Source organism: Protopterus annectens, chromosome 2.part0 (assembly GCF_019279795.1).
Source record: "Protopterus annectens isolate FY-2018-M chromosome 2.part0, PAN1.0, whole genome shotgun sequence".
Taxonomy (NCBI): domain Eukaryota; kingdom Metazoa; phylum Chordata; order Ceratodontiformes; family Protopteridae; genus Protopterus; species Protopterus annectens.
This window is the reverse complement of record NC_056728.1, coordinates 1,082,751,249-1,082,763,328: the sequence shown is the minus strand read 5'-3', so window position 1 is coordinate 1,082,763,328 and position 12,080 is coordinate 1,082,751,249. Positions and strand designations below refer to the sequence as shown.

General features: G+C 39.0%; 1 protein-coding gene across 1 annotated transcript in view; it reads left to right on the top strand.

Moving 5' to 3' along the window:
* The window catches only part of BNC2 (basonuclin 2), a 2,846,732-nt gene that overhangs the window by 1,534,092 nt on the left and 1,300,560 nt on the right, over positions 1-12,080 (top strand). The gene's annotated exons all lie outside the window — the stretch shown is intronic.

The window sequence follows — 12,080 nt, the reverse complement described above, 5'->3', positions numbered from 1 at the left end:
CTCACACAAAAATTTTAGTGAAAGATTAATAAATGTATACATGAACAAAGGTAGGAGGATTTTACAAACTATAAGGAGAAAAACACTGCTCACCTAACAGTGATTTCAGAATCACTTCCTTCCACTGCTGTTCCCGCTCATGCTTTGGAACAGTATAGCATATCTTTCAGTTGGGAGACAAGACCATACCCTTCTGTATCAGAGCTGCTTCGTGTCTTCTGTGGTCATCATATGATTTGTCTTCTTTATCTGGGGACATCCCATCTTCATATACCCTTGATCTTTTTCGCTGATGTGTATTTATATGCTTTCTTAGGGATGCTCCCTCTGCCATTTCTTTTCTCATGGCAGTCTCTAAATATGGTATGTGCAGTAACTTAACTAATCCCTTCATCATCTCCATCTGCTAGATTCATTCAACACTCTGTCTTTTCTGTTCCGTCTGCTGCTCAGACATGCTGTAACCAAAATCTCTGATTTTTGTAAGAACTCACCCTGGTTAAGTCAATGGAGTTGGCCATCTGTTGTGACATCATTTTATTATGACATTTGTTACAAGGCCTTGTTGGGGAGACCACATGACTCTGTCAGCTGCATTTGCACTCTAAGCTGCTTCAGAGATTGCCAGCAGGCATACAGCTAGAGACATCCTCTCTTACTGGCAAGTATGCCAGATTTTGTTTGCTTTAATTGGGCTGTGTGCCTGTCTTAGCCTTTGGATGCTTTTTGCTTTTTCAGTATTACTCTTCTTTAACCCAAGAGTAGAGTGTTCCTTAGTACAGCAGGCATTTTCTCATTCACCTCATTTATTTTCGTTACATTCTACTTGGAAAATCTCAAGTCACTCCTTTTCCAGGAAGTTAATACTTTTCACCCTGTGGTCTAGCTTCTCTCTTTTGACTAGCTTGAGACTACCTGATTATGATGTATACCCTCATCCCACAAACACTTGTAACAACCTCTTTGTGTGGTTTGGGAAACGACGTTCAGTCCTTTTCAGTGCAACACCCAGTTATTGTGGATGTCTTTGTACAACATGTACCTCACAACCTCCTTGATTGACCTAGGTTACATTTCATCCTCAAAGACCTCAAAACCTTTTGCCATTTGGAAAGCCATTCAATCAATGATCTAGCTTCTTTTTTCTTATGGTTGTTAGTTGCTACAGTCTCTCCAAACCCCCTCCTATGCCCTTGGTATTTAATTCTTAGTGGCATCTCACTGTCGCAGCATACTTAGCTATGGACATCCAAGATGGCCTCAAAACTTTCATTTTCCTTTGGAAAGACTATAACTTTGGTGTGCTTGTTCTCTAAACTACTTGTTAGTGTTACGCAGCTTCAGCTTCTCCCCATCTAAGGAATTTTTGCTGAAGCTTGACAGTGTCACTTTCTTGTTTTAGGACAGTTTTCTTTGTCCGTTTCATGTGTATTTTATTGCCACTTGTCAATATACATTTGTGATTTTGTGGGTGTTGTGAATCTAGTCAGTAGGCATCTTTCATGTGTTGATTACCCCATTGGCAGTTTGTGTCTTACGAGAGGGTTCAGTCAAGGAGTCTGCCCCATTTCAGGGCTGTCCTCCCTGGAGTTCCAACCATGATCATGTAGCTTGTGACGCTCTACTACAGATCAAGGATATGAAATTACCACTGTCAGATGTGAAAGTTAACTGCTTAACTGTAACAGTACATCTGCATTGATAGTTTCATATCATTCATCATTCTCTCCCATCTTACTCGGGCTCTAGGGCGAGTTGAAGGTATTTATTTTTATGTATTTATTTATTTTGTTTTACCTTTTCTCCTTTCCTATTGCTCCACCTTTGTAGGATTCAGAGATCTGAAAATGGGTCTTCAGGCACTGCATTATGGCAAAGAGAGGGGTTTAGGATGGTTTGGGAAAGTTTTATGAGCTGGAATGACTAAGTGTCAGCTGGTCTTATCCCTACAGTTGAAGGACATGAAATGCCAATACAGATCTGTCATTACTGTAAGTATGTAACTTTCAGCTTTGTTGCACAAATGCTACCAAATTTATTAAAAACAGGGCATTTTCCCTTAATGCTTATAATTTTATTTTATTTATTTTATTTTATTTATTTTACATTTGTTGACCGGGATAGTCCGACTGGATGCATGTCCATTTTCAGCGGAGGCCAGGGGAGAAAAGCTCCAAGGGTAAGCAGATGCAGCATTACATATTACAAACCGACTATTTACAGTGATTACATAAGTAAGCAAGTTAAACAAGTTCCACAGGTTAGAGTTAATCCCAAGCTTAAGTCAGGATTAAATTAAATTACACAGTAAACTGGTTAACAGATTTTTACACATTCTAGAGAGAGTTAGTGAGGCTTGATACATTGACATAGCTATTTAAGTGCCAAATGTTGTAGAAAGTAAGGTAATATCAGCTGGAAGGGAGTTCCAGGGTCTACTTACAGAGTTTGCAAAGAGAGAGTCACCGGCTGTGTTATTAATTTTGCTAGTCTGAATTAGTAGTTTGTTAGAGGGTTGAAGCGGTCTAGGATTGTTAATAGGGGGTGATAATATTTTTAAGTGCAGGAGTATTGTCCGGATTATAGAGGATTTTATAGGCCATAATCAGTTGGTTATACTGGATTAGGCTGGGTAGTTCAAGCCACCCAAGCTGATTTAGATTGATGCAATGATGTGTCCTAAAAGGCAGCCCAGTGGCAAACCTGGCAATGTGGTTGTAGCAATTTGAGAGGTTGTTAAGGACAGTCTTGTTTAAATTCGAGAGTAGAGGGGATGCATACAGAAGGGTTAAAAGAAGGTGAGAGCGAGCTATGGCAATTTTAGCTGGAGGGGTTAGGAAGGCTTTTATTCTGTAAAGTGACCCGAGTTTTTATTGATGGTTTTGATAGTTTGGTTAACATGTAGGTTGAATTTTAGATTATTATCTATGATGACACTTAATAGTTTTGTAGAGGGGTCAAGGGAAATTATTGTGCCATCATTTGAATTTATGGTAAAGGTGAAAGCAGTAGACCTACGTGTTGGTGAAAATAACAGCATTTTAGTTTTTCTGGGATTTAGGATCAGACTACATTCAGAAAGCCAGTTTTCTATTGTATTAAAGGTGGTCTGAGTAGCTGACCATGACTTTATTGGAGATGTGGCCGAGCAAATCAGAGTAGATTCATCAGCATAGCTGATTTTTGGGATGACAGTATAAAGGTCGTTAATGAAGATGGAGAACAGCAAGGGCCCTAGTATAGAGCATTGTGGTACTCCAAGGGTGTTAGGTAGAAGATTAGAGAGTTTGTTCTGCCAGAGGACAGCCTGCTGTCGACCATTCAGGTATGATTGAAAACATTGAAGGGCTCTAGTATCTAGACAGAATGTTTGCAGGGTGTGGATTAAAGGTTGGTGATCAACCATATCGAATGCCTTGGAAAGATCCAAGAAGAGGGCTGAGGATATATAATTATTCTTGCGATTATGGTTTATGGTGTTGGTAAAGGCCAGGAGGGATGATGTAGTGCTGTGATGAGGACAGAAGCCATGCTGAGTGTCTGCCATAAGGTGATTCTGGATTAGGTGGTGCATGAGTTGTCTATGAATAAATTTTTCCATAATCTTTGCAAGTGTAATTGGAGAATTCAGTAGAGCTGCCTCCTTTGTGAAGTGGGATTACATAGGATATTTTCCAGATGGTGGGAATTTTAGCTTCTACTATGGTTCGATTGATTAGTATTGAGACGGGGTAAGCAATAGCATCAGCTGATTTTTGTAGGTACTCGGCAGGGAGTTGATCAGCAGAAAGTATAGTGGGTTTTAATTTTTTGATCAAGATATGGATAAGTGAAGTGGTGACTGGTTGGAAGCTGAATGCAAGTAGGTTTCTTTCAGGACCATGGGAGCTAGGAGGTAGTTGGCTAGCTAGGGCTTTAATTGTCTCAGTAAAGAATCTGTTAAAACTGTCGGAAACATCTTCAGGGGTTTTATCAATAGTAGCAGCAGGGATTGGGGTTGAGGTTTGTCCAGGATGTAGTAGATTATTTAAACCTGCCCAAAACTTCTGAGGGTTATTTTGATTTACTGTCTGTAAATTACAGTAGTATTGTTTTTTGTCTCTTAAAATAGATTTTTTTTGTTTCGTTCCTGGATTGCCTGTATTTAATGTGATCTTGGGGGTCTTTAGAAGAACGCCATAAAGCCCATGCTTTATTTTTAAGGGTAATTTTGAGTTTAGACACTTTAGAAAGCCATGGCGCAGTTTTTGCCTTTGTTCTCTTTGAACGAACAGGTGCATGCAAATCAAGGATCTCAAGGAATTTGTTGTTAAAGTATGCTACTGCTTCCTCTAAGGGGAGGTGTTTTAGAATAGACCAATTACATGAGTTTAGTTCTTGTTGGAATTTGGCAGGGTCAAAGTTTTTATTGTTTCTAACCTTTCTGAGTAAGGGTTGTTGGGAATTAATGGCTTTGTGCTTAATTACATATGTGAGAAGGTGATCGCTTAGGCCATCAGGGAGGGTACCAGAGGTGTACAGTTGGGGGTGACTATGAGTACCCAGTCAAGTATGCTTTCTTTTTGGTTGGGTTTACCTATCCTGGTAGGGGTGGATATGATTTGTGTAAACGCATGCAGGTTAATATGGGTGGTTGGGGATTCTGAGGAACAGGTGCCTTAGTCTATGTTAAAGTCTCCAAGTAGTAGGGTTTCTTGGGGGTAGTGACATGATAGCCAGTGCAGGATATCTTCAAGTGTAGATATATTGTTACCTGGGGGAATGTACATATGGTTGATATTAATGCATTTATTTTTATTAAGTTGCAATTTGGTGGCAAGAATCTCTGCGTTATTAATCTGAGGTGGTTGTATTACATCTATGGTGACATTCAACTCCGATTTATAGAGCACAGCTACCCCCCCCCTTCCTTGAAGCACGATCCAGCCTGTGTATGTTGTACCCAGGTGGTAACACTTCATTGTCTGTAGTGTTAGGTTTTAACCAGGTTTCAGATAAACAGAGACTCTCAGGGGAGTGGACATCCAGAAGTGCATGCAATTCATGTACCTTGTTATTAATGCTTATAATATTGAGATGACAGGCTAGGAGATAGTTACTTGGCCTATTAACTGTAAGTTTGTAGCTTAGATTGCAAGTAGAGGGGGTGTGTGTATCTGAAGTGGGTGGGCCAGGGTTGGGGTGAATATCACCACCAAGTATTAGGTTAAGTCTATACTTCAGGAATTTGTTTATTAGTTTGTGGTAGTGTTTGGATCTAGAGCTAATGTGCCTGGGGTTGAGATGTTGATAGACTGAAGAAGATGTTGGATAGGACCTGGTACTGTAAGTATAGTTGAAGTAGGGAGGATTTACAGCTGGGGTGATGGTATGGCCTTTCGGGACCTGAAATTCCGTGAGAAACTGGTTTCCATACAAGGTAAGGAGGTATGATGCGAACAAGAGGGGTAGTAAAGAGGAGTATATCATTATTTGTGATTCAGCTAGTGAGCTAAGGAACTGTTTTACCTGGTGATGCAACACCAGAAGATAAAGTGGTGAGGTAAAGGTACTGGAAGGGGGGTGGGAGAATGCCAGATGAAAGCTAATAGGTGCTATTAAAATGTAGGTAGAAGAATGGGGGTTGGGAGGAATTATCCCAGATGAAAGCAGATAGGATCTAGAAAGTGGGGGAGTGGCTATAGTACTTTAAATTTAGAGGTACTGGGGGCGGGAGAGAATTGGGGGTAGGGAGCGGAGCGAAGAGAGCCCGAGCGTAGCGGGGCTATTGCAGTTTACAAGGTTTCCTAAGGTGTCCTAAAGCTATAAGGTAAGTATTATAGCTCTTAATGTAAGAGTCAGTTTACTTAAGTTACAGGGGAAGGAGGCAAACACTCAAGTAGAAAAAAAAGTCCTATAGCTGACCAAAATGGTGACCTGCTTAATTACACAGCACTGTAAGGGAAAGCTTAACAAATGCTTTTTGTGTGCAACCTACTCTGCTTAAATGTTGAGATAAACTGATTTTGTTATGGTGACCAGTTGCAGTCCTGTAGACTCTGTTTTGTAGGTAAATGTAGAGTTCAACTAGGAAAAGAGAAAAGCAGAGATTCTAGGGTAAGCATGAAGGCAACAACAGGCACTTATGTTATATTAATACATACAGAAAGGTTGAGGGTGGGGTGTAAAGTGGCACACTTCAGAATGAACTAAGATTTATAGCTAAGAAACCTAAGCAAGAGAGCAATGCAGTAAATAAACACTTGCCAGATTTTAAAGATCTGCCAGAAAAACTAAATCAATTGTTCACAATTGTACAACTGGAAAATTGCCAGTAAAAGCACTTCAGGTATAGCTAGCCCAAGTTATTCAGGTCATAAAAGCACTTCTTCAATGTGTGTGTGCAATTTAAACATTAAAAACACATGCAGCAAGTAGGAGCTCTGATTATACACTTTCTCTAGGTACAGGTTCAGTTTAAACACAAATATTACCACAGAAATTCAGTAAAGTCACTAGCTACTTATAGAGCCTCTGTAAAAAATATAGAGCAGTCTGTGCAGAATCAGAATTTAGCAGCAGGTCATTCAGTTACACAAAAAACAGTAAAAGATCCATACAGTGAAGAAACTTACACTAAGTCACACCACGTCAGCCAAGGGGGGAAGAGAGAGAGAAATCCTAAGCACCTAGATTTGAAAATGATGCCAGTACTGAATTGTAGCAGTTTAACCTGTTTGAGGAAAGAGGGGGGTGGGGGAAAAGAGAAGGCAGTAGTTACAGGGAATACCCTGATTGACTCAAGACACCACACCAGAGGTAAATTGAATGTAAGGGCCTAAAATCTGCACTCAGCACTTTAAGGTTATTTGCACTCAGCACTTTAATTTTAATGTTGCTTGCGCTCAGCACTGTAATCTCACTTATGTTTAGCAGGAAAGACAGACCAACAGTATACAATTTTGGGAATTTTTACAAGGGTTACTTGTTCAAATGTCAGGCTATTGCAGTTTTCAAGGTTTCCTAAGGTGTCCTAAAACTATAAGGTAAGTATTATAGCTTTTAATGTAAGAGTCAGTTTACTTAAGTTATAGGGGAAGGAGGTAATTACTCAAGTAGAAAAAAAAGCCCTATGGCTGACCAAAATGGTGTAAGTGAAAGCTTAACAAATGCTTTTTGTGTGCAACCTACTCTGCTTAAATGCTGAGAGAAACTGATTTTGTTATGGTGACCAACTGCAGTCCTGTAGACTCCGTTTTGTAGGTAAATGTAGAGTTCAAACTAAGTCACACCAGGTCAGCCAAGGGGGGAAGAGAGAGGGAAATCCTAAGCACCTAGATTTGAAAATAACTATACCTAGTACTCAGGACGTGAATTTCTATTGGTTATGCTTTTTTTTTCTTCTTTTCCTAGTAGTAGTTTTTCTCCTCTCCATTTCTTTTATAAGCCACATTTACATGGCATTCCTTTTCATATCAGTTACTGTTGCAGCATGTACTCAATTTATTTCTCATTTTTGTCTTTGTATTAAACTCACATTTTGTCGTAATCTGATCAGTTGTTTTGCATGCATCCACAGTTTTTGTTAAGGTCACATCTGTTTCCCTTAACAGCCATTCCCTTTCTAAATAATTTTCTTGTAGCACAAACTATTTTCTCTCATTAATGAATCATGCTACTCACAAAATTTGTAGTTCTTGGCTGTATTTACGTTAGGAAGATCTGCATTGATGCAGGTTCTTGTGTTGTTTTAAAGACAAATAAATTAACAGTATTTTGTTTCTAGGCTCACAATTTCTGAACTCTTGTTGCTGTTTATTTTGTCTTTCTCCTCTTATAAAAAATTATGAGGGTTTGATAGCCGGAAGGCTTCTTCCTCAGGGATAAGCAGAAATGTGCCACCATGTAGCTCTTTTGGATTCTTGATTTATTAATTTGCTGTGGGAGGAATAAGTTATATTTCTAAATCCAAAGTTACAAGTTTTTTGGCTGAATTTCCTTGAAGATAGAGGAATCCTTGTAGTTGAAGTTTTAGAATATTTTCACAGTGAATTATGTTAAACATCCAGATACAAATTTGTTGAGATAAATATTTCTTCACTTCTGCAGATATGTCTCTATTCCAATACCATAAGACACATGTGGGTTTGTGTGGATGATGAGTAGATGACAGAGAGATGTTGATAATATTTACTTGCCACAATGGAGTCTTTAATCAGACTGAACCCTTTGGAAGAAAGATTATCAAATGACTTGAAGATTCCTGTAGGTTAACCATTTGAAATTTTGAGACCCACCTGAGCAAGTCTGAAACACAGAGACTGAGTTGCCGAAAAACGGACTTGTATGTACTGTGTTTGAGATGGCCATTTCAAAGAATATTCCTTTTTCTCCAAGGTATAGCAATCTCAGAATTGGTATATACAAGTTCAAGGTGTTGGGAGGCAGCACACCAGGGGAGCAGGGGCACCTGTCCCCTGCAAAAAAAAGCAATCTTTGAGATTTGCTCTTTTCTTCGGTTTTCAATCTTTCTTTTAAGCTGTGGGCACTCAGCATTTTGAGTGCTGACATCTCGATAGAGAACCTTCGTGTTGTTAGCTCATTATTATTTAATGCTGAATAAGTCTTAAGTGGCGGTCATGACCCAGGCCAAAGGTAAGATAGCATGTCAAATGTAAAAGAAATTAAGGACTACAGTATGTTAAAATAGTAAAAGGTTGTTTACAAAAATGGTACCATATAAAAAAGTTAAATGAGTAGAACTAAGTAGTAGGTAAATAAATGAAAAAGTAAGTAAAAAAAAGTATATTTACAAAGAAAACTATTTAAAAATGAAATGTGTGTGATAAGTGTCAAGTAAAGCAGTGAAATATTATTAAGTGATAATGTGTGCTATGGTTAAAAAAGGATTGTAAAGCATGGGCTCAGTATGACAGTATGGGGCTTTTTGGGAGAATGGAAATAGAAAAGAATGGGAAAGGGGTGAAGGTGATTTAAATGGTAATGCTGAGACTGTGAGAGGTGGACTGAACAAGGGACAGTGGATAGCTTTTCTTTGTAAAATTGCCAAGACTTTCAGTACATTATTTCATTGTTAGGTGGTTTAGAAAAATTATCTGTAGGGCAAGAAAGAGTGATTCTTGCTCTCTTTAGAGTGGTGAAAGCAAATTAAGACCTATGTAATAGGAGGAGGTTCATGAGAAAATTGTGATGCCTTGAGGGAGTGATTTGTGGAGAAAGGAAGAAAATAATGTAGTTTGTAGGCATATATTCTAGCTTATGCTGAGATGGTTCAAAAGCCACTTCCTAAGCATCCTAGAATTAGAACTAGGAAGTCTCAGCCACAAGGCCTTAACTTCATGTCATGGGTTCATACATCGGTGACCATTGCATGTACTTAAGCAAGTTACAGGAGTGCATGCTTGAAATCCCCCAGCAGTTGAATCCACTCTCCGAAATCTTTTGGTAATTGATGACTTTGCCAAGATACTTTCAGAAATGGATAGCCTATGTATACGTACTTATTCAGATATTGACTATATTTCTAATAATATATGGAGGTGAGGACTAATAGAGTAATTTGCTGCCAAAATAGACAGAAGAATAGAATGAGATGAGGAGGAGTAATGAGCAGGAGGGAAAATTAAGGACATGGAGAGAGTGAGTTAATTATTAGAAAGATGAGAATGTTCTGGAAGGACACGAGAGAAGAAAATAAATAGTGTCTGCTGAGGAGGTAGAAGATCATGAGAGCTTGTTTTGATATTAGGCCATTGTTACCTGTTAAGATGTAAAGGTGTTAGTGAATTCAGAGTGAGAAAGGCAAGCTTTTATAGAGTGGAGGTGATTGTGAATCTGTTTTGAAGGTGTGCAGGGCCAGGTGTCAGATATTTTTTTATATTGGTCTTGAAATTGGAAATGTTGCTGGTATGTTTAAGGCATAAAAGGATAGAGTTCCAAAAGTGGGTTACATAGCTGGAATAGAGAGATGTTCCTTCTGACAGGTGTGTTTTTTTTTAAGTAGTGAAGTGTCAATGTGGCCTAGCAGGGGTGTATGCAGTAAGTCTAATAGGGCTTTGCTTTGTTCTGATTTGTTTATTAAATTGTGCACTAGGAATAGTTGGGTGTAGTTGAGTTGCTTGGGTAATTTAATCCAATTAAACTATTTTAGGGCTAAGCAGTGATGGGCTGTGTTTGATGAGTTAGTTGCAAATTTTGCTGTTGTATTGTAGTACTTGTTTAAATTATTTTGAATGGAAGGTTGAAGAGAAAGCAGCAGTGGGGAGCTGTATAGTAAAGTGGGTAGTAGGAGTGTAGAAGCCAGGAGTTTCCTGGATGAATCAGTTAAGTAGCTTTTTTTTTTTTGTTCTATACAGTGTCACATTTCGGTGAGGATTTTTTTGATAACCTGTTGCACATGCAAGTCAAATTTTAATTTATCAATTGTCATGCCTAGCAACATGACTTCTGGGGGGGGTGGGTTATCAGACACAGTTATTGAGAAATTTTGTTTAAGGTGTGTAAGGGCTTTCGGGAGGAATAGCCGCAGATCGAGAGAAACTGGGAGTTATTGAGCTATCTTTCAGCTGATGAAAATAACTCTTAGGTGAGGAATTGTAGAGTAATTAGGTTACTGTCAGAGCAGATTAATGTGGAGTCATCAGCATATTGTATTAAGGATGCTTGACATTTGGTGGAATGTAGGTTGCTGGTAAATATGTTGAAAAGCAGTGGCCCCCATTATGGAACTTTGGGAAACACGTGTTTGACAGGTAGGAAGGATGAGTAAAAATTCATCCATTTAACAGACTGGAGTCTATTGGAAAGGTAGCTGAAGAAACAGTTGGTGAAGGTGTTTGACAGGCCTGGTGAAGAGAGCTGTTTTAGAAAAAAGCTGTGGGGAAACTGCATTGAAGGTTGTGGACAGGTCCAAAAACATGGCAGAAACCAGCTGGCCTTTGTTTCTGGCTAGGTCGATAGTGTTGAAGTTTGAGAGCTGTGGTAGTGCTTATGCCCTGGTCTGAAACCATGTTTTGTGTGGGTAAGTAGGCTGTTTATTTGCAAGTGAGCCATTAATTGGTTATAAATGCATTTTTCAAGGATTTTTGAAAAAGGGGGTCTTGAGTGGGATATGTCATTGGAGTTACCTTCCTTGTGAAGTTGGATGATGTGAGATTTTTTCCATAAGGTTGGGACATGTAATTCCTGAATAGACCTATTTATGAGAATGGATACTGGAAAGAAAATGGAGCTGGCTGCTGTTAAGAAATCACCAGGAATGTCATCTGGTGCTAATGTACTCAGCTGAATTTGTTTGAGGTATTTTTGATTGTTATAGTAGATACTGGTTGAAATGAGAAAGGGTGGGTATTAATGGAACTGGGAGGTGAGACTGAGTGAGATGTGGTCTGATTATTATTGGAGGTCAAGATGTATTGAGTTTCATTGTGAAGTAGTTTAGCAATGCTAGAGATCATGATCATTGAAAGCATTAGCTGTATCTTCTGATGAGCAGATGAGGTTGGGATTTGGTGGTCCATTTCAGCCAGGGTATATTATTTCAGATATCACAGCCCAGAATTCTCTGGAATTTTTTTGTAGCATGTACTCTGTAAATTGGAATCATTAAGTTTCTTGTCAATTTTTTTCTGGCATTCTGCTTTATTTCGTAAGTATTTATATTGTTGAAGATTTTCAGTTTTTTTATTGAGCCATGCCTTCCAGGCTTTATCTCTATTCCTCTTTTAATTTCTTTGTAGTAGGAGTGGACCAACAAGTAGGATTGTTTTGCAGTCTTTTAAGCCGGGGGCGGGGGGGGGGGGCATGCTGTTTAGCAGTTCCTTAAACATTTTAATAAGATTTTTAGAATGTTCCAGTTGTGAGGTGTTAAACTGTGAGTCAGTGTTGTTCATGTTGCAAAAGGATTTTTGTGTGTTCCCTGGGAGAGATATGGCATTCTCTTGTGGCATATATGGGCAGGTAGGTGGTCATTACGTGTGCTTGCTAAGGTGCTGTGGGAGCTTATATTGTTAGGGTGACTTGTTAATTCAAAAGAGGTCCCTGCATGTAGGTGAATGCACTGCTCCAAAAAGCAGAATTCA